The 22,364-nt window shown below is 45.7% G+C and overlaps 2 pseudogenes; both read right to left on the minus strand.

Moving 5' to 3' along the window:
• Nucleotides 1-5,732: 5,732 nt before the first annotated feature.
• Nucleotides 5,733-6,651, minus strand: LOC100895612 (HEAT repeat-containing protein 4 pseudogene; annotated as a pseudogene).
• A 3,378-nt stretch (nt 6,652-10,029) lies between these two features.
• LOC118154740 (keratin, type II cytoskeletal 8-like) lies at nt 10,030-19,587 on the minus strand (annotated as a pseudogene).
• Between the last annotated feature and the right edge of the window lie 2,777 nt (nt 19,588-22,364).

Below are 22,364 nucleotides of genomic sequence, written 5' to 3' on the forward strand. Positions count from 1 at the left end.
TTCGTATTATTTATTTATTTATTGGGTAGAGACAGGGTGTCTCTCCAGATCAAGATACCAGCACTCTAGAAGCATCTGGTCTATTCCTAGTCACTGCTCTGCCTACTGTAAAAGTAACTGCTATCCTGACTTCTCTCATGATGCATGAGTTTTGTCTGTTTGTGAACTTAACCAAAACGCAATAACTTCTGTAACATTTCGACATGACCTGAGAGTGTTTTTACTTTCAGGTGCAAGATATTCCAGGCTTGATACTCATTTTCCACTGCAGAACTGGAGTAGCCATGTCTCAAAAGTGTCTTGGTTCCCTTTAGGGGAAAATGGTATTAGAGACTACAATATGGGCACTAGGGGTTACTAATTGCTACTGGGTTATCATTGCTTCTTAGCCTTTTCAGTGGCCACAGCTTTGACATATGTAGTTTTTCTTTTTCTTTTTTTTTTTGAGAGGGAGTTTCACTGTTGCTGTCTGGTCTGGAGTGCAATGGTGCCATCTTGGCTCACTGCAACCTCTGTCTCCCAGGTTCAGGTGATTCTCCTGCCTCAGCCTCCCAAGTAGCTGGCATTACAGGCATGTGCCACCACGCCTGGCTAATTTTGTATTTTTAGTAGAGATGGGATTTCTCCATGTTGGTCAGGCTGGTCTTGAACTCCTGACCTCAGGCACTCTGGCCGCCTTGGCTTCCCAAAGTACAGGCTTGAGCCACCTCACCTGGTCCAACATATATAGTTAAAAAAAAATCATTTATTTATTTATTTATGAGACAGTGTCATGCCCCGTTACCCAGGCTGGAGTGCAGTGACACAATCATAGCTCACTGCAATCTCTAATTCAGGCTCAAGCGATCCTCCTGCCTCAGCACCCTGAATAACTGGGACTACAAGCATGTGCTGCCTCACCTGATTAATTTTTTAAAACATTTTTTGTGTAACAAGTCTTGCTATGTTGCCCATTTTGGTCTCAAACTCAAGTGATCCTCCCACCTTGACCTCCCAAAATGTCGAGATTGCAGGCATGAATCACTGCACCCAGCCTATACTTTTTATTTTTTCATTTTTATTTTATTTATTTTTAAAATTTTTTGAGATGGAGTCTTGCTCTCGTTGTCCAGGCTAGATGGAGTGCAGTGGCGTGATCCTGGTTCACTGCAACCTCCACCTCTTGGGTTCAAGCAATTCTCCTGCCTCAGCATTCTGAGTAGCTGGGGTTACAGGTGTCAGCCACTACACCTGGCTAATTTTTGTATTTTTAGTAGAGGTGGGGTTTCACCATGTTGGCTAGGCTGGTCTTGAACTTTTGATCTCAGGTGATCTGCACACCTCAGTCTCCCAAAATGCAAGGATCACAGGCCTGAGCCACAGTGTATGGCCCCATACTTTTTAAAACAGAAAAATAATTCATAAATTTATTCTGATATTTTCAATCCAGCTTCCAGATGATAGCATTTTAACTTTTTTTGAATTTTATGTTTCTCTTTTTTCTACCCTAAATATTTTTGTGCTTGATGATATTACCATAATTTCTTACATGTCTTCTATATTTATATCCATATCTTTTGTTCTCCAATAATTTCAAAATATTCATTCCATGCTGGGCTTGACACTTTGGGAGGCTGGGGCAGGGGAATTGCTTGAGTCCAGGAGTTTGAGACCAGCCTGGGCACGACGGGGGTATCCCATCTCTACAAAAGTAAAATAAAACTTTAAAAATCTAAAATACTGATTTCAATGATGTCGTTAACATTAAGTCTACTGAATGTGGTTTAAAATTTCTTCGTGGTTCTTTTTTGTCCTTAGGATGTATTTGTATTTGTCCTTAGGATGTACTATTAAAATGAAACTATGTATTTCATAGTCACTTGAAATAATTTTTATGCCATAAACTCGATATATGATGAAGCTCATTAGTTCAGCTTGAGTTTGATTTTTAGGAGTGGCTTTGTTTTTGCTTTTAATCTAACTTTATACATGGTATATTCAAGGATGCTTATATTTTATCCTTGCCGCCTCCACTCTGTTTTTTATTTTTTACTTTCTCTAGAGTCATGGTTTTCAAACTGTGTGCCAAGGTACTCCAGGGCACCATTTTGAACTCAAAGGGGCACCTTTGCTGGAAACTGGTTTAGACCCAAGAAAGGTAGGCGGAGAAAGCTGTAAGCTCATGCTGCACCAACAATCTGGGTGGGAAGCAAATTTGGATGCTGCACAGCCAAAAGAGTACCAGCAAGCCCTACACACACAAGCAGTCTCTCTTCAACTCTAGCCCCTCCCTCCACCCCATTCTTACTTTTGTTCTTTTCCTCCTTCTTTAGGATTGGGTGCTACACATTTCTGAAGTCTTGCTTGGGTCAAAATTCCCATCACTCTTGGGATAAGGTTGGGATAAAGTTCCCAGGCTGAAGCATTCTGTAGCTGAGGCTTGAATTGTACATCGTCTTAGGGATAAGAGAACAGGTTTCGAGCTGTGCCCTGCGCTGGGACTTGAGCCCACAGCAAATGGAAGGTCCGGTGCTGATGCTCCTTCCATTTGCCATGCTGCTGCCACAGTCTCTGCTTTCAGGGAATTCGCTGTCTGATAAGGGCAGTAAGGTGCAATGTAGGACACCAGCAATACAGGGGTATGTAAGGAAAATAGGGTGGGCTAAGAACCTGTGAGTGCAGTAGGTCTGAGCAGCCTGGGACCCAAACTGCAGGGGGGTCACCCCATTCTGGCTCCCACCCTCCACAGTCAGCCTTGCCTCCGAGTCCTTATCAAGTAAGCTTGGAGAAACATCAACACATTAGCTAACCTCTTTGGCTGAAAAACAAATACAAGAAAAGATGAAATGGTAAGAGTAAAGAATAATCTCATTTTTTTTCTCTAGAAATGTATCAGGTAGAAAGGGAAAGTCTCAGGCCAAGCGTGGTGACTCACACCTGTAATCCCAGCACTTTGAGAGGCCGAGGCAGGAGGATTGCTTGTACCCAGGGGTGTGAGACCAGCTGGGCAATATAGTGGAACCCTGTCTCTAAAAATAAAAAATAAAAAAAAAGAGAGAAAAGAAAGCAAAGTCTTTTATAATTCTCCCCTCCAGAAACAGGTGCTTGTATCAGTTTGACTATATTCTTTTCTATTGATATGACTTTCTGTATTTTTTTCTATAGATGTGACTAAAGAAAACATTTAATTATGAAAAATTTAAAACTCTGACTTTTATAGAGAACACTCTGAACAGCTGACTTTTATAGAGAACACCTATAAACCCACCACCTAGATTTTACCATTAACATTTTATTCTACTTGTCTTGTCATATATTTGTTTTGTTGTTTTACTTTTTTTTTTTTTTTTTGAGACAGTGTCTCCCTCTGTTGCCCAGGCTGGAGTGTAGTGGTATGATCTTGGCTTACTGCAGTCTTCTCCTAGGTTTAAGCAATTCTTCTGTCTTAACCACCTGAGTAGCTGGGATTACAGGTATGTGCCATCATGCATGGCTAGTTTTTGTATTTTTAATAAAGACGAGGTTTTGCCATGTTGTCCAGGCTGGTCTTGAACTCCTGAGCTCAAGTGATCTGCCCACCTTTGCCTCCCAAAGTACTGGAATCACAAGTGTGAGCCACTGTGCCCAGAGATTTACTTTTTCAAAAGAAAAACTTCACATGCTCTCTTGGAGCCTAAGATAAGACTGATCTATCTCTCTGTCTGTCTCTATCTATAGAGATAGATAAACACAGTTTATATGTTTATCATATAGATAGAGACATATAAACACAGTTAAGCCTCATTATTCACAGATTCTGTATTTGTGAATTCACCTACTTGCTAAAATTTATTAGTAACTCCAAAAGTAATGTTCATGGTCATTCCTAGACATGCTCAGAGTGGTAAAAATTGAGTTCTCCAATGTGCCCGTTCCCAGATGAGGTGAAAAAGGGGACATTCTGCTTTCTTGGTTCAGCTCCCATACTGTAAACATGTGTCCATTTTGTGGTCTATTTAGTGCTACCTTTTTAACATTAAAAAAATTTTAAATGTAACTTTTTTTTTCTTTTGAGATGGAGTTTTTGCTCTGTTGACCAGGCTGGAGTGCAGTGGCATGATCTTGGCTCACTGCAACCTCCCCATCCTGGGTTCAAGTGATTCTCCTGCCTCAGCCTCCCTGGTAGCTGGAGTTACGGGTACCCACCACCATGCTGGGCTAATTTTTATATTTTTAGTAGAGACAAGGTTTCACCATGTTGGCCAGGCTGGTCTTGAACTCTTGACCTCAGGTAATCCACCCACCTCAACCTCCCACAATGCTAGGATTGCAGGTGTGAGCCACTGCTCCCAGCCTTAACTTGTTTTTGGAGATGGCGTCTCACTCAGTCACCCAGGCTGGAGTGTTGTGATACGATCATCATTCATTGCAGACTTGAACTCCTGGGCTGAAGTGATCCTCCCTCCTCAGTCTCCTGAGTAGCTGGGACTACAGGTGTGCCACCACACATAGCTAACACTTTTTACATTTGTATGCTTTTTTGGGAGAATTTCACTGTTTAAAATAGCTCCCAAGAATAGTGCTCAAGTGCTGTCTAGGGTTTCCAAGTGCCAGAAGGCTGTTATGTGCCTTCAGAGAAGATGCATGTGTTAGACAAGCCTCACTTAGTCATGCGCTACAGTGCTATTGGCTGTAATATTAATGTTAATGAATGAATGACATGTAGTAAATGAGGTGTCTTTAAAGAGAACACTCATAGAACAAGGTTATGTATTGACTGGTTGATGAAAATGTTGTGAGCAGAGGCTTGCAGGAACCTAACCCTGTATGTCCCATAGGAGCTGTAGTTCAGTATTTGTAATTCAGTGCTTGCAGTGACTTTATTGAACATAACTACCAGGAATAATGAGAATTGAGTGTGTATGTTTATGTGTGTATATGTGTGTTTTCCAATGTGCAGCACTCTCATCTAATCTGGTTGGATTGTAAATTTGTGTAATTTGGAAAGCAGTGTATTGAGTATCCAAAAATGCACAATATTTGAATCTATTTATTAATCTAATCAATATTAATTATAAAGGAATAATCCTAAATACTAAAAAATGTTAACTACAAAGATGTTCACTGTAGTGCCAAATAGATTATAGTATATCTACATAATGGAAAATAATAAAGTATTTGTCAATATTTTATTATAAGATGGAAAATCACTTATGATATAGTGTTGTATGGAAAACCAGGATATGCAGTTCTGTATACTATGTGATAACCCCTTACATTGCAGGTGTTTCCCAAATGCCATCAGCCTGCAGGGTGAGTGGGGGGCAATGAAAACCTGCAGTGCCTTCCTCCCTTCTCTCCACTCCCTTGACCAGTACCCACTGGAAGTCTCTTCCTCTGGTCATGAAGGGAGGCTAGTCTTAGCCACTGCTATCTTTCCTATTAGCCTATGAACATTATGGTTTAAAGAAATGACCCACAATCCATGTCTACTCAGCTCCTTGAGGATCTCATCCCCAAAGCTGCTGAAGATTTCTTTTCCCTGTTTACTTCCACCCTCTGAGATCCTGGTTGCCACAGGAACTGTGACAGGAGCAGGGCACTGCTGGGACGGAGGGGGTCCCTGTCACCTGCTGGACTGGTTGCCACTCTGGATTCTTTTCCCCAGCCCCACCCCTATGTAGAGAGCATGCAATGCCTGTGAGAACCACGATGGGTATCTTGGTTCTTATGCCATCCTGTAGTCAGCTGCTATTTCTCTCCCTGAAGGGGAGTCAGGGATTATCAAGGGTGTGCTTGGGGCCCTGGCCAGTATTCCTGTAGTAAGCAGGAAGCAGCAGTTCTGGCTTCTTCTTTTCCTGTGGGGGGAGGGATGACACCTTGATCCTCAAACTCTGTTGTCTCTTCTGCCTCCAGCTGTTTCAGGAGCTCCAGGTCACTGGAGGAGGTAAGCTCATCCCGGATGTGACTCCAGTTGTACTGCTGGCGCAGGAAGCTCTGCCACTTGCTGGGGGATGCCCCAGGCCTTTGAGGATGCTTGTTCTGGATCGATTGGGCTGTGCGCTTGTTCAGCTTTTCCAGCACAGTGTCCTCCCATGCTCTGGACTCCTTCTCAGGAGGTGAAAGCCAGGCTTCTCTGTCCTCCAGGTTCACATCTGGAGAAGGCTGCCGACCTAGACTATCTGGATGCATGCAGGGACGTTGGATGAGAGGGCGGGGTGATTCCCAGATGGCACCTGCTGGCTTTAATTTCTTCAGCTTCTTTTTGGGATTGGCAGAGCTTTCTGTCTTCACAGCCAGGGAGGTGTCTCCTGCTAAGAGACTTGAGGAATCCAGGAACTTGAAGCTAACAGGTTTCTGAGGCCGGGCCTTCCTGATGCGGGGAGTGTGGATGATGCCATCGGTGTTGTAGAGGTGGTCAAAGCTGTACTGGCTGTAAGGAATGCTGGGCAGCCCTCGCTGCAACACCACCTCCTGAGCGAAGGTAAGGTTTGCAGCAGACATTTTCAAGTATTGGCTTTTGTGGTGTAGACAGTGCTGTGAGCTGAACTGAGGCATACTGGCAACAGAGGCACACTCCTCCTTGCCTTTCAGTTTTGAGTAGTTTAAAGTCACGCCCCATTCCAGCCGTGGGGGCAGTGACTGATAGAAGCAATGAGGGAGAAAGGTCTTTTCTTTCTGGGTCCTGGTCATACTGCTTCCCAGCAAATGCTTCCTTCCACACTGCCTGGCCCAGAGGCAAGGCCTGGAGACAACGCCAGACACCTCTTAAGGGAATGGGAGGAACTGATGAGAGCTCTAGGTCAGCAGAAATTGATAGCCCATAGCAGTTCAGAAAGAGAATAACGTGAGAAACAGATGGAAAAGGGGTGGGGAAAAAACCACATGAATTAGAACAAAAGAAGAAAATGGTGCAACATTCTAAATATTTCTTGTATCAGACCCTCATCTCCATGTGAGGGATGACTGCTTTTTGGCAGTATCCAGTGCTCCCAGTTTGTCTTCAGATGTTGCTTTCTTTCATTCAAAAGGCTTATGGTATAAAGTTCAGACTATTCAGCATGGCATTCAGGGTTCTCCATGGCTTTGGCCTCAGTTTATGACTTTGTCCTGGCATGTAAACTCTGCTTGAGCCAGTCCAGTCTCCTGCCTGTTCTCTGAGTATCCTCTCTCCACATAATGGAGCTTCCTTCTGTATCCTCTACATAAATTAGGCTTTCATACTTGGCACAAATTCTGTCCAGTTTCCAGGCTCAGCTCAATCTGTCCTGTTCCATAACTCTTTCTTGACCTATCCAGGCCACCAGGTCATACCCAAATTTATGAATCACTCCTAATCTGTACCACTTACTTTAACTGTTAATCCTGTGACAGCTCACCTTGTTAAAGATTCTAACTCCACTGCACAGTGACCATGTCTCCTGATTCTTCTTTCAGAGTCATCCAGCACATCTATTGCTACATAGTTTTTATTGTTAAAATGTTGAACAGCTGTAACGTATTTTATCAAATAGGTAAATTGCCGGGAACTCTTGACCAGCAAGAGGGTTCCAACCTGAATGGGGATCGCGCAGGAAATAATAAAGGAGACAGAGAGAGGGGTCAGGAGGGATGAAGAGACATTGCTCTGTCATCAAGTTTTTTATCTGAGGGCTAAGAATATATAGTTTTCAGGATCTGATTGACATCATGGTAAGGAGAAAAATAAGTAGCTAAATCATCAATTCTATACAATAAATTGACAGCTAAGCGAAAGGTGGCTATGGACGATAATAATATCTTTGGTGCTCATAAGCAAGTTTCTTGTAGCAAAAAAGTTTGTTCCTCATGAATGCGGGGGGCCATCTGGTTTCTCCCGTCTGGTTATCTTTTAGCTGGATTCTCCTTTTCTTCCTGTCCTCGACTTCCCTATCTCTACTTCCCTCTGCCTAGGGGCTCTGCTTCTGGGGTCAGCCTCCCGTATAGTGAACACCTGCTTTGCAGTCTCACATGGGAGGGTCCCCAACAGTAAATGGTTTTGACTCTTCCTGAATTAATTGGATGGGTTGTTTCCAGACTGTGGCTAGCATGGCAAACACTGTAGATAACAAATGCTTAGATTTAGTGTTAGTTTTGTTTTGTTTTCCTTTTGAAGCACTCCTTTGGCCTAATAATGATAGTTTTGGAATACCTTGCTGTGGGTTTTACATAGAAAAGATATTGTGATCTTCATTTCCTATTGGAAGAAGCTGAGGTTCAGAGAGGTAGGTAAATTGCTTCAGATCACATAGCGCATGAGCAGAGGAGTCAGGTTTCAAACCTAGCCTGCTAGATCGCAACCCTGGAGCACTTAACCTCCTTAACCTCTGTGCCACACTGGCCGTGGCTCAAGCGCCACTCCCTACCACTCACTTTGTTGGCCTTGCCACTCCCAGGAGCAGGTAGGCCTCCTTATGCATAAGGAGAAAGGAGAGACCATTATTCCATGTCTTTCTATCCTGCTGGTGTCAACTCCTGCCCTGTGTCCAAGGTGCCCCGCAGACCAGATCTGACTTGTTACTCTCTCCTCCTTAACCTGCACACAACCTCTCTCCCTAGGGCATGATTTCTCTTGCTGTCTTCTATGTGTAAAAGTGACCTTGTTGTATTTCTTTCTGTTAAGGTTAAGTTGTGTGTGTGTGTGTGTGTGTTTTGAGACAGGGTCTCCTTCTGTCACCAGGCTGGAGTGCAGCACTGACATGATCATAGCTCGCCATAGCCTCAACCTCCCGGGCTCAAGTAATCCTCCCACCTCATCCTCCCTACTAGCTGGGACTACAGGTACATGCGCCACCACACCCAGCTATCTGTTTATTTTTAGGAGAGATGGGGTCTCACTATGTTGCCTAGGCTGGTCTCAAACTCTCAGGGTCAACAGGCCACCTGCCTCAGCCTTTCAAAGTGCTGGAATTACAAGTGTGAGCCATGGTGCTCAGTGAAGGCTCAGCTTTCATCTCGATGCTATTAGACCAGAACCAGTAACCTCCCTCAAATTAAGGGATACATGATTAACATGCTGTCGCTCCAGGACTTTTTGCACATGAGGCTAAATTTAATTGCGTTATCTCTTCACAACCATGAAGGCAATGTCTTTACAATGGCGCTTGGTATTTCAATAGATTGGAAAGTAAGGAAAAAGAGGGTGGTCACAAGATGATTTTTTTCCCCTGAAACAGTGGCTACTCTTACTGGTTGAAAATGGAAAGGCTGGAGCAAGATGGGCAGACAGAACCCTCCAGCAATTGTCTCCATGCAGGTACACCAAACTGAACAACTGTCCCTGCAAGAAAAGCACCTTTAGGCTGGGCACGGTGACTCGCGGTCACCAGTACTTTGAGGAGCCCAGGCAGGCAAATCACTTAAGTCAGGAGTTCAAGACCAGCCTGGCCAACATGGAGAAACCTCATCTCTACTAAAAATACAAAAATTAGCTGAGTGTGATGGCAGGGGCCTGTAATCCCAGCTACTCGGGAGGCTGAGGCAGGAGAATCGCTTGAAGCTGGGAAGCGGAGGTTGCAGTGAGATGAAATGGTGCCACTGAACTACAGCCTGGGTGACAGAATGAGACTCCTTATTTAAAAAAAAAAAAAAAGAAGAAAAAGGCTGGGTGCAGTGGCTCCATGCCTATAATCCCAGCACTTTGGGAGGCTGAGGTAGATGGATTCAGAGGTCAGGAGTTCGAGACCAGCATGACCAACATGGTGAAACCCTATCTCTAAAAAAATTGAAAAAAAGAAAAGCATCTTCATAAGCAACAGAAAATCAGGTGAGTAATGATAGTACCTGGTTTTCTTTCCTTCTTTCTTTCCTTCCTTTCTTCTTTCTTTCTTTCTTTCTTTCTTTCTTTCTTTTTCTTTCTTTCTTTCCTTTCTTTCTTCTCTCTCTCTCTCTCTCTCTTTCTCTCTCTCTCTCTCTCTCATTCTCTCTGTTTCTTTCTTTCTTTCTTGAGCTAGCTGAGGTTTTATTTTGGCCAAAAACCAAAAAAGCCATTGAATTGTTCTGCAGCCGGAGGCATGAGCAAGGGGGATCCCCAGGCAGTAAACTCCTCTGCGGGTGGGCTGAGGTCTGGGGCTGAGCCTCAGGTGGGTCTCCTGTTACCTGTGCTCCCTTGCACAGGGGCCTCCCTCCCAGGCTCTGGGGCAGCCTCAGGAGAAGCAGGCTGGGAGGGGCTACTGCAGCTGTTCACTTAGGCAGGATGTCTGAGGACTCAGACACCAGCCTCCCATCATGGGTCTCAATCTTCTTCACAACCATGGCCCTGATGGAGCTGGTGTGGTTGAAGGAGCTGGAGCCCAGGCCATAGCTGAGGCAGGGCTTGTGAGGCCCCCATAGGCAGAGCTCAGACCACCTGCATAGTCGCTGGTGGCCTTTGTATGGATATTCATGTCCTGCATACCAGACTCCAGCCAGCTCTCCTCGCCCTCCAGCAGCTTCCTGTAGGTGGCAATCTCCATGTCCAGGGCCAACTTGATGTTCATCAGCTCGTGGTACTCACACAGCTGCTGCTCCATGTCCTGCTTGGCCCACTGCAGGGCGGCCTCCAGCTCGGACGGCTTGGCTTTGGCATCCTTAACGGCCAGCTCCCTGCGCTGCTCAGTGTGTGCGATGGCAGCTTCCAGGGAAGCCCTCTGGCCTTTAAGGCCCTTAATCTCAGCCTTGAGCAGGCTGATGTTCTGGTTCATCTCAGAGATCTCAGTCTTTGTACACCGCAGGTCATCCTCATGCTTCCTGGCCACCATTTGTAGCTCCTCATACTTGATCTGGTACATACTCTCAGCCTCAGCCCACCTGCAGTTGGTGATCTCTTCATATTGTGCCTTGACCTCAGCGATGATGCTGTCCATGTTTAGGGAGTGGCTGTTGTCCATGGAGAGCACCACAGACGTGTCTGAGATCTGGGACTACAGTTCCAGGATCTCCCCTTCATACAGCTGCCTGAGGAAGTTGATCTCATCAGTCAGTCCTTCCAGGAGATTCCAGCTCTACCTTGTTCGTTTAAGCTTCATCCACATCCTTCTTATGAGGACAAACTCATTCTCCATCTCAGTATGCTTACTGATCTCATCCTCATACTTGCTCTTCAAGTCCTCCATCAGCCCCTGCATGTTGCCAAGCTCTGCCTCCAGCTTCAGCTTCTCCTGGCCCAGAGTCTCCAGCTGCCACCCAAGATTGTTGATGTAGCTCTCTAACATGTTGTCCATGTTGCTCCAAGCTGTCTTCTGCTACTGCAGGGACTCTACTTGGTCTCCAGCATCTTGTTCTGCTGTTCCAAGAACCTTACCTTGTTGATGAAGGAGGCAAAGTTGTTAATAAGGGTCTTGATCTGCTTCTTCTCCTGGGTATGTGTGGCCTGGATGTTGGGCTCCATCTCCAGGTTAAGGGGCTCATCAGGCTCTGGTTGACTGTGACAGTGGTGATGCCTCCCATGCCCTTGCCGCTGGCCCTACCAGAGCCAGCACCCAGGCCACCCCAGAAGCTGCTGCTGCCCACTGGGGAGAAGCTTGAGGAGCTGTTTTGAGCACCAGGGATGTCTTATAAGATTCTTGCTAAGAGGAGTTCCCTCAGCAGCTGCTAAAGACCCAGGAGCCAGAGGTGGATACCTTGTAGGACTTCTGGGTCACCCTGATGGACATGGTGAAGGCAGGAGTGGAGGCTGGCGGGCTGAACCAGGCAGAGATTCCAGAAGGATCAGAGAAGCTGCTTCTTGACATTACCTGGTTTTCATATCATATCAAGGGACAAGGCACTGAAGAGGGTGGGAAAGATGATCCTGCGTTGCCTATCCCCTCCTCCCCTACTCCTGGCACAACAGCTTGGAGAAAGAATCTGTGCACCCGGGGGAGGGAGAGGAATGTGGGATTTTGCATTGGAACTCACTGCTACCCTGTCACAGCACAGCATAACACTGATCAGAATTCTGCTGGTGCCCACAGAGGAAGCATTTAGATCAGCTCTGGGCCAGAGAAGAATCCTCAGCCAGAGTGGGATGGACCAGAGTCCCAGCCGGTTCTACCAGCAGCTGACCAAAGTCGCCTGGGGCCCTGAATAAATTTGAGTGACAGTCAGGTCACAAGGACTATAGTCCTTGGGCAAACCCTGGAGCTGCACTGGTCATGGAGGCAGGGTCTTGGAGTGTGTGTCACCCCATGTGACACCAGCTGTGGTGGCCAAGGGAGTGCCTGCATCATTCCTCCCCCAACTCCAGGCAGGGCAGTTCAGGAGAGACGCTCTTCTGGACTTTGTCTTGCAACCTAAGTAGCAGCTCAGCCACATGAAAATAAAGCACCAGACAGAATCCTGAAGCTGCTGATTCCAGGCCTTTGCTCCTACACTATACTTCCAGACCCACCGCGGGCCAGAAGGGAATCCACTACTCTGGCAGATCAGATCTAGTCCTGGCAGAATTCACCATCTGCTGACTAAAGTGCCCTTGGGCACTTTATATGAGTGGCAGCTAAGGAGTAGTGCCCACAGGCCTTGGGCAGGACCCAATACTATACTGGTCTGCAAAGCTTCAGGTATGACCCAGTGCATTGCCATCTGTGGTGGCCATGGGAGTGCTCATGTTACCCCTTCCCCAACTCCAGGCAGCCCAGTGGGGAAAGAGATTCCTGATTGGGGGAAAGAGAGGAAAGAAAGTGAGAGATGTTACCTGGGTAACCAGGGAATTCTTCCTTATCTTACCCAAAGCCACCAAGGAGTGAGTGTATCTAGGAGTTAGCACCAGTTGTAGGCGTCATAGGCTTAGGGCACCCCCCCACCCAGTACACATCAGCTGCAGAGACCATAGGATTAAGTCACAACACTTAATCCCCTTTGAATATATGGAAAGCCTTCTCAAGGAGGATGGGTACAAATAAACTCAGACTGCAAAGACTGGAATAAATACCTCACTCTTCAATGTCCAGACATTGATGATGAACCACAGGCATCAAGAACATCAAGAAAAACGTTACTTCACCAAACAGACTAAATAAGGCACCAGTGACCAATCTGGGAGTGACAGAGATATGTGACCTTTCCAGACAGGGAATTCAAAATAGTGGTCTTGAAGAAGCTCAAACATCGAGATAACAAGATAAGGAATTCAGAATTCTATCAAAGAAATTTCACAAAGAGATTGAAATAATAAAAATCAAGAAGAAAGGCTGCTCTGCCTATGGAGTAGCCATTCTTTCAGTTATTTACTTTTCTAATACACTTGCTTTCACTTTGCAAAAAGAAAAAAAAATCAAGCATAAATTCTAGAGCCGAAAATTTCAGTTGACTGAAAAATGCATTAGAGTCTCTCAACAGCAGAATTGGTCAAGCAGAAGAAAGGATAGGTGAGCTCAAAGACAGGTTATATAAAAATACACAGGGCTGGGCATGGTGGCTCACACCTGTAATCCAAGCACTTTGGAGGCCAAGGTGGGCGGATCACCTGAGGTCAGGAGTTCAAGACCAGCCTGACCAACATTATGAAGCCCTGTCTTAAAAAAAAAAAAAAGAAAGAAAGAAAATACACAGTCTGAGGATTAAAAGGAAAGAAAAAAGAATAAAAAAGCATGCCTACAAGAACTAGAAAATAGCCTCAGAAGGGCAAGTTGAAGAGTTATTGGCCTTTAAAAGGATGTAGAGGGAGAGATTAATGTAAAAAGTTTATTTAAAGAAAACCCATCTCTACTAAAAATACAAAAAATTAGCTGGGCATTGTGGCACATGTCTTTAATCCCAGCTACTCAGGAGGCTGAGGCAGGAGAATTGCCTGAACCCAGGAGGCGGAGGTTGTGGTGAGCCGAGATCATGCCATTGCACTCCAGCCTGGGTAACAAGGGCGAAACTCCATCTCAAAACTATATATATATACAAAAATTAGCTGGGCATGGTGGCACATGCCTGTAGTCCCAGCTACTCGGGAGGCTGAGGCAAGAGAATTGCTTGAACCCAGGAGGTGGAGGTTGTGGTGAGCCAAAATCGAGCCATTCCAATCCAGCCTGGGTAAGAAGAGGGAAACTCTGTCTCAAAAAAAAAAAAAAAAAAAAATTAGCTGGGCATGCTGGTGTGTGCTTGTAGTCCCAGCTACTCAGGAGGCTGAGGCAGAAAAATTGCTTGAACCCAGGAGGCGGAGGTTACAGTGAGCCGAGATCGAGCCATTGCACTCCTGCCTGGGTAACAAGAGCGAAACTCCGTCTCAAAAAAAAAATATATATACATACAAAAATTAGCTGGGCATGGTGGCACAGGCCTGCAGTCCCAGCTACTGGGGTGGCTGAGGCAAAAGAATTGCTTGAACCCAGGAGGTGGAGTTTGCGGTGAACCGAGATCGCGCCATTACACTCCAGTCTGGGTAACAAGAGCGAAACTCCCTCTCAAAGGTAACAAGAGCGAAACTCCATCTCAAAAAAAAAAAGACACAAAAATTAGCTGGGCATGGTGGCATGCACCTGTAGTCCCAGCTACTCGGGAGGCTGAGGCAAGAGAATTGCTGGAACCCAGGAGGCGGAGGTTGCAGTGAGCCGAGATCGCGCCATTCCAATCCAGCCTGGGTAAGAAGAGTGAAACTCCATCTCAAAAACAAAACAAAACAAAACAAAAAAACCCCACAAAAATTAGCTGGGCATGCTGGTGCGCCTGTAGTCCCAGCTACTCGGGAGGCTGAGGCAAGAGAATTGCTTGAACCCTGGAGGCTGAGGTTCCGGAAAGCCGACATTGTGCCATTGCACTCCTGCCTGGGTAACAAGATTGAAACTCCGTCTCAAAAAAAAAAAAAAATACAAAAGTTAGCTTGGCATGGTGGCGGGGGCCTGTAGTCCCACCTACTCGGGAGGCTGAGGCACGAGAATTGCTTGAACCCAGGAGGCGGAGGTTGCGGTCAGTCGAGATCGCGCCATTGCACTCCAGCCTGGGCAACAAGAGCGAAACTCCGTCCCAAAAAAAAAAAAAAAAAAAAAAAAAAAATTTGGGCGCGGTGGATCAGGCCTGTAATCCCAGCACTTTGGGAGGCCGAGGCGGGTGGATCATGAGGTCAAGAGATCTAGACCATACTCGTCAACGTGGTGAAACCCCATCTCTACTAAAAATACAAAAGTTAGCCAGGCTTGGTGCCATGGGTCTGTAATCCCAGCTACTCAGGAGGCTGGGGCAGGAGAATCACTTGAACCTGGAAGGTGGAGGTTGCAGTGAGTTGAGATTGTGCCATTGCGATCCAGCCTGGGCAACACAGCGAGACCCTATCTCCCTATCTCCAGAATAAAACAAAGAATGATTGTAAAGCAGGTCCTCTGTCCAATCGGAGTTGCCACGGTCTGGCCTATAAATCAGAACTGATCGCTCCTATCAGTTAGGGAGTTTAGCCATAGGAATTAAAAAATTTGCCAGGCCAGCCAGCCCCTGAACCCTCAACCCATAAGTAATGTTGCCTTAACCTTTGAGTGCATCTTAGTTGAGGAAGGAGCTCATCACAAAGGGTGATGGGAAGAAAACTTCTAGGTGCTCCCTCCTCTGCATCATCTCATACAAAATTTTAAACATACGTGAAGGTAGAAATAATTTGGTAGAGAGAACATTCTTATACACACCATTTTGATTCTAAAATTAACATTTTCTGTATTTCACACATACTATTATCAATCCGTACATCCATCACATATCTATCCATATCTACTGCCCTCTAGTCATGAAAAATTTATCTTATTTAAAAAATACTCTTTGGAGAAGCACACAAAGGAAGTCTTAGAATAAGGGGGAGTCCTAAGGAGTAGAATGTTGAGACAATATAGAGAGACAATGTCATAGGAGCATGGTGGCTCACGCCTATAATCCCAGCACTTTGGGAGGCTGAGGCAAGCAAATCACTTGAGCTCAGGACTTTGAGACCAGCGGGGTCAACATGGTGAAATGCCGTCTCTACTAAAAATGCAAAAAAATAGCCAGGTGCAGTGACTCATGCTTGTAATCCCCACACTTTGGTAGGCTGAGGCAGGCAGATCACCTGAGGTCAGAAATTTGAGAACAGCCTGGCCAACATGGTGAAACCCTGTCTCTACTAAAAATACAAAAAAATTAGCCCAGCATGGTGGCAGCTGCCTGTAATCCCAGCTACTCGGGAGGCTGAGATGGGAGAATCGCTTGAACCCAGGAGATAAAGGGTGCAGTGAGCCGAGATTGTGCCATTGCACTCCAGCCTGGGGGACAAGAGCAAGACTCCATCTCAAAAAAAAAAAAAAAAAAAAAAAAAAGAAAGAAAATACAAAAAAAGTGCCTGGTGTGGTGGCAGGTGTCTGTAATCCCAGCTACTCAGAAGGCTGAGGCAGGAGAATGGCTTGAACCTGGAAGATGGAGGTTGCAGTGAGCCGAGATCACACCACTGCACTCCAGCCTGGGTGACCAGGTGAGGCTCCATCTCAAAAAAAAAAAAAAAAGACATTGTCATAAATACACAAGTTTTCCCTGTGTTCATTTATGAATGTAACATGATCCCAACTAAAATGACAATTCAGTTTTTTAAAAAAACTAGATAAGATTATTTTAGTTCACATGGAAAAGCAAAGATGAATCTAGGCAAGTTGTGGAAATGGAAATTAAACAGAAAGTGAAGTCAAAAACAGTGTTAAAATGTATTAAAATAAATTATAAAACTATAATAATTTAAACAGTGTGGTACAGGCCTATGAATGAGATCAAAGAAGTAGGAAAGTTGAATAGTCCATATATATGTGGAAGTTTGGAATATAATAATGGTGGCATTTGAAATCAGTGGGGAAAAGAATAAATTGTGCCAAGATGAAGCAGAAAAAGTTTAAAATCTAGAAAACAATAAAACTGGGTCCCCCCTCAGACCTTAAAGAAATTTCAATTCCTGAATAATCAAATTTACATTTATATAAATTAAAGGTAACACAGAAATGAGAAAATGGAAGATTAATATGTACAAACTACTTAGCGATTTAAACAATGTACTTGACTTTCAGATGTTGGGGTGCTAAAAAATAAAAATAAATAAAAATTTAAAAACTTACTTGACAAAAATAAAAAGACACCGTAAACGAAGCCAAACGGCAAAAAAAAAAAAAAAAAAAGTTTGCAATTCATCTCACAAGGAACTCCTACAAATTAAGATAAGAATCAACAAGCCAATTAAAAAATAGGCAAAGATTATGAAGTATCAGTTCATAGATAATGGAGCACACATGGTTTGGTTCTTAAACAAAAATATGCCCAATCTCACTCATAGGAGAAATGTAAATCAAAACTATTGTAAGATTCCATTTAAGGCTGGGCTCGGTGGCTCACGCCTGAAATCCCAACACACTGGGAGGCCAAGTTGGGCAGATCACTTAAGGTCAGTAGTTCGAGACCAGTCTGAGCAATGTGGAGAAACCCTGTCTCTACTAAAAATATAAAATTAGCCAGGCATGGTGGCACATGCCTATAATCCCAACTATTTGGGAGGCAGAGGCAGGAGAATTGCTTGAACCCGGTAGGTGGAGGTTATGATGAGCTGAGATCGCACCATTGCATCTGCCCTGGGCAACAATAGTGACAACTAGTGACAATAGTGACAACTCCAACAATAACAACAACGAAAAGATTCCATTTTAATCAATAGAGAACTACACCAACACGTTTGATTCTGGGGTTGAAGAGACTGGGAGAGTCAGGGATTAAGTGCACATTCTCATACACATCTTGTAGGAGGGTAAAATGGCCCTGCTTCTGTAAAGAGTAATTTGGCAATATTGACCAAGATTAAAAACATACACATCATCCAGGTGCAGTGGTTCAAGCTCATAACAAGTTATTCTTGTAACAAGAGTAATGTTGTCAAATTACTCTTGGTCAATATTGCCAAATTGCCAAAGACCAGCCTGGGCAACATAGTAAGACCCCTTCTCTATAAAAAATCAAAAAATTAGCTAAGCTTGGTGACACATACTTATGGTCTCAGCTACTCAGGAGGCTGAGGTGGGAGAACTATTTGATCCCAGGAGGCTGAGGTTGCATTCAGCTGTGATTTCACCACTGCACTCCAGCCTGGGTGACAGAGGAAGACCCTGTCCCCTGCAAAAATTAAAAATTAAATGCACCACTCTTTGACTCAGCAATGTAACTTCTAGATATTTACCCTGTAAACATACTGCATATGTATGAACAGATTTGTCATATAGGAAATTCACTGCAACATTGTCTATAATAGGGAAAAATTGGAAACAACCTAAATGTTCATTATCTGGGGACTGGCTAAATGGATCATCATTCATCTACATAATGGGTGATAGAGTTTGGACGTTTGGCCCCTCCAAATCTCTTGTTGAAATATAATCCCCAATGTGGGAGGTGGGGCCTGATGGGAGGTGTTTGGGTCATGGGAGCAGATCCCTTATGAATGGCTTGGTGCTGTCCTTACAATAGCGCGTGAATTCCCATGAGATCTGGGTGGTTTTGTTTTTTGTTTTGTTTTGAAATGGAGTTTCACTCTTGTTGCCCAGGCTGGAGTACAATGGCATGATCTCGGCTCACTGAAACCTGTGCCTCCCAGATTCAAGCAATTCTCCTGCCTCAGCCTCCCGAGTAGCTGGGATTACAGGCATGAGCCACCACGCCCAGGTAATTTTGTATTTTCAGTAGAGACAGAGTTTCTCCATGTTGCTCAGGCTGGTCTTGAACTCCCAACCTCAGGTGATCCACTGCCTCAGCCTCCCAAAGTGCTGGGATTACAGGCATGAGCCACCATGCCCAGCCTGATATACCGCATTTTATTTAGCCATTCATCATTTGATGGACACTGGGGTTGTTTCCACTTTTTGGCTATTATGGATAATGCTGCTGTAAACATTCAGGCACGAGTTTTTATGTGGTCAGGTGTTTTCAGTCCTCCTGGGCTGATACCTAGGAATGGATTTGCTCAGTCATTTGATAACTCTATGACTAACCTTGGGAGGAGCAGCTGGACTGTTTTCCAAAGCAGCTGCTTCCTTTTACATTCCCACCAGCAGCATATGAGGGTTCCAGTGTCTCCACATCCTCGCCAGTACTTGTTAGTATCTGTCTTTTTCATACCAGCTGTCCTCATGTGTATGAAGTAGTAACCCACTGTGGTTTTGATTTGTACTTCCTTGGGAGCATCCCCATGGTACAGAACAGGGAACTAAGGTTTAGAGAGGTGAAGAGCCCTGTCTGCAGCCATGGGGCAAAGATGGGCAGAAGCAGGATTCTTTCTCATCCTTTATCTGCCTTCCCAGAAAATCCCTCTAATGAGGTTGGAGGAACCCCTCTATGGGAGTAAGATGGCCAGGGATGGCCCTTGGGAGGGTTGGATGAGATGCTCTGGAATATCAGAACTTCCTATGGAAAGCCTTCACTAGTGCCTGGTGCATAGGAGGTGCTTGAGTCTGCTGAGTACTATTATCTCTCTAACATGATATAGACCCTCCCACCCGCTTCTAGAGGGACCTGGGCCTTCCAAAGCCAGCCTTGTACATGGAGATTTCTGGAAGGGGCCATATTCATTGAGCACAGGCTAGCCAGTGGCCTGAAAGGACCACAGTCATGGACCATCCATCCCTGGCATACCCGGATTCTGCTGCAGGTGCAGAGAACTGCCTGCTTCACAGCCTGGTTTTTATTCATGTCCGCATCCATCCACCATCCATCATCCATCCATCCTCCAGCCCACCCTTCTCTGAACCTCATTGTCCTCATCTGAAGGTGGAGGATGCAAGGCTGCTTCAGGGCTGCTGTGGCGATCAGCACCAGGCCAGGGCATGGGGCCCAGGGCCAATGTCAATCATCGTTTCAACAATTCCCAGTCCCCAAGGGGTGCCTGTGGTTTCTGCAGTTGCAGAGGAGGGGCCAGAAGGCCACTCTGGCTATGAGGGCTTGACCTGAGAGCCCCAGGTGGACACATCCTGAGGCAGATTCTCAGCAGGACCATGGTGGCAGGACCCTCAACTGGAATAAGGGGAGTCAAGAGCCCAGGGTGTAGTATGGGATGGCAGGGGCTGGGGAGATGGTCCAGACCTGGCAGATACAAGACAAACACACTTTAAGGCTAAGGGAGCTCTGAGTTCAACCACTGTGTGACCTTGGGCAAGCTACTTAACCTCTCTCAGCCTGTCCCACAACTGGAATAAGGGGTTGTTGATACCTTATAAGTGAAAATGAGATCCTAAAGTAAAGGGCCTAAATCTCCAAACTGATAAATCCACTAGCAGAATCCCAGGCTCGGGTGCACCAGGAGATCAGGACCAGTGAGCTCACAGCAGTGTTGGTAAGTCATAGTACCCAGCTGGGAACACACTCCAGGTTCTTGTCAGCAATACAGTGGATAAGTAAGTTGACAGATGGTGAGATAGTCATACAGTGAAATTCTTACAGCAATAAAGGTGAACAAATTACAGACACATGCAGCACCACAGATGACACTTACAAATATAAGACATGAGAAATACAGCATGATTCCATGGACATGTGGGTCAGACAATGGAGGAAACTCACTCACAGTGTTTACAATGACATACAGAGGGAGGCTGCGGGGGAGAACAGTGGAAAAATAGCTAATGCATGCCAAGCTTAATACCTAGGTGATGGAGTGCCACAGCAAGCTACCATGGCATGGGTTCACCTGTGTAACCCTACATATCCTGTACATGCACCCCAGAACTTTGCACCACAAAATAAAAGATAAATAGGTGCCAGGCACGGTGGCTCATGCCTGTAATCCCAGCACTTTGGGAGGCAAAGGTGGGCAGATCACAAGGTCCAGAGATAGAGATAATCCTGGCCAACATGGTGAAACCCTGTCTCTACTAAAAATACAAAAAAATGAGCCTGGCATGGTGGCACCCACTTGTATTCCCAGCTACTTAGGAGGCCAAGGCAGGAGAATCATGTGAACCTGGGAGGTGGAGGTTGCAGTGAGCCGAAATCATGACACTGCACTCCAGCCTGGTGACAGAGTGAGATTTGGTCTCAAAAATAAATAAATGCATAAATACATAAATAAAATGACATACACATAGGTAGTAAGACTACAAAAAGAACATTAAAAATGGGATTAACTCCTGGACAGAGTGGTTTACACCGTAATCCCAGCACTTTGGGAGGCCAAGGTGGGAGGATCATTTGAGGTCAGGAGTTCGAGACCAGACTGACCAACATGGCAAAACCCAGGCTCTACTAAAATACAAAAAAAAATAGCCATTTTTTGAATCCTGGAGGCAGAGGTTGCAATGAACCAAGATCACACCACTGAACGCTCGCTTGGGCTACAGAGCGAGACTCCATCTCAAAATAAGAATGGGATTACCTTAAATGTCAGGACAGTGGCTGCCTCTAACAGGGAGGAGAAGGGATAGATGGAGATGACACATGGGATTGGAGAGGTCCTCTTTTGGGATGCTATGTTTGGTAGGTAGTAGCTACACAAATATTCGCTTTATGTTATATACAAAACTGTGTAAACATGTTTTATGCACTGTTCTCTGTGTGTGATTATCTCAGAAGCAAAGAATAATTTGAATGCCTGGTAACAGGATTGGAGCTGAACAAAAGCTGATTGTCTCCCACCCTCTCCCTCTATCCCCACTGGTCCTGCACTCTCTGCACTTTGAAGCCAGGCCTCCAGCAAAGCAGGAGGAAGATGCTGAGTGAGGCGTGGGTGTGAGCTAGCCACCTGCTCTCCCGCCTCCACCCCATGCACTGCCACCAGGCACAAATGCCCCAGAAAGACACTGCCCAAAGGTTTTTTAAAAACCGCTTTATTCAGGTTGGCTGGTAGTCACGGACCGGATCACGTATACAGGGCAACCCACCCCTAGGCAAACCCTCGGCCTCTCCCACCTCCCCCACATCATTGCTGAGCAGCAGCCAGAGGTGTGAACCAATTCTGAGGAAAACTGGGTCCAATAGAAATATTTACAAATAACCAGGGGGCAGGTGTGCCCCTGATTGGGAATCGTGAGGGAATTGGGTACCAAAGGGCCCTTGACTCCCAACTGCCCTGGGCCCTGGGGTGGACTTAGCACAGGACCCAAGAGGTGGCTAGGGCACTGGGAGCTGGCAGAGGGGGCCTCCTGGGAGAGCCTTGAAAACCCTCAAAGGGGTCCTGCTGGTGCAAAACTCTGCCTGGGGCCATGGGTCTGAGGGGAAGGCCCCCCTTCTGACTCGCCGTGTGACAAGACAGTGAGTCCTGGATCCCCTCTATCCCTGGAGGGTCGCACAGGGAGCTGAACAGGAAGGACCCACCAGGAGGGGTCGGGCGTCTTGCTGTCCTCCCAGGGCTCCGTGAGTGACCCTGCAGAGCCACCGTCCCAAAAAGTCCCTCCTGGGAACTCTGTTACCTGGGTCTTCACCAGGGGACAGGCCCTAGTTCTGCTCAGAAGCGTCAAGTCCAAATTCAGGAAGGG

Source organism: Callithrix jacchus, chromosome 6 (assembly GCF_049354715.1).
Source record: "Callithrix jacchus isolate 240 chromosome 6, calJac240_pri, whole genome shotgun sequence".
Taxonomy (NCBI): Eukaryota; Metazoa; Chordata; class Mammalia; order Primates; family Cebidae; genus Callithrix; species Callithrix jacchus.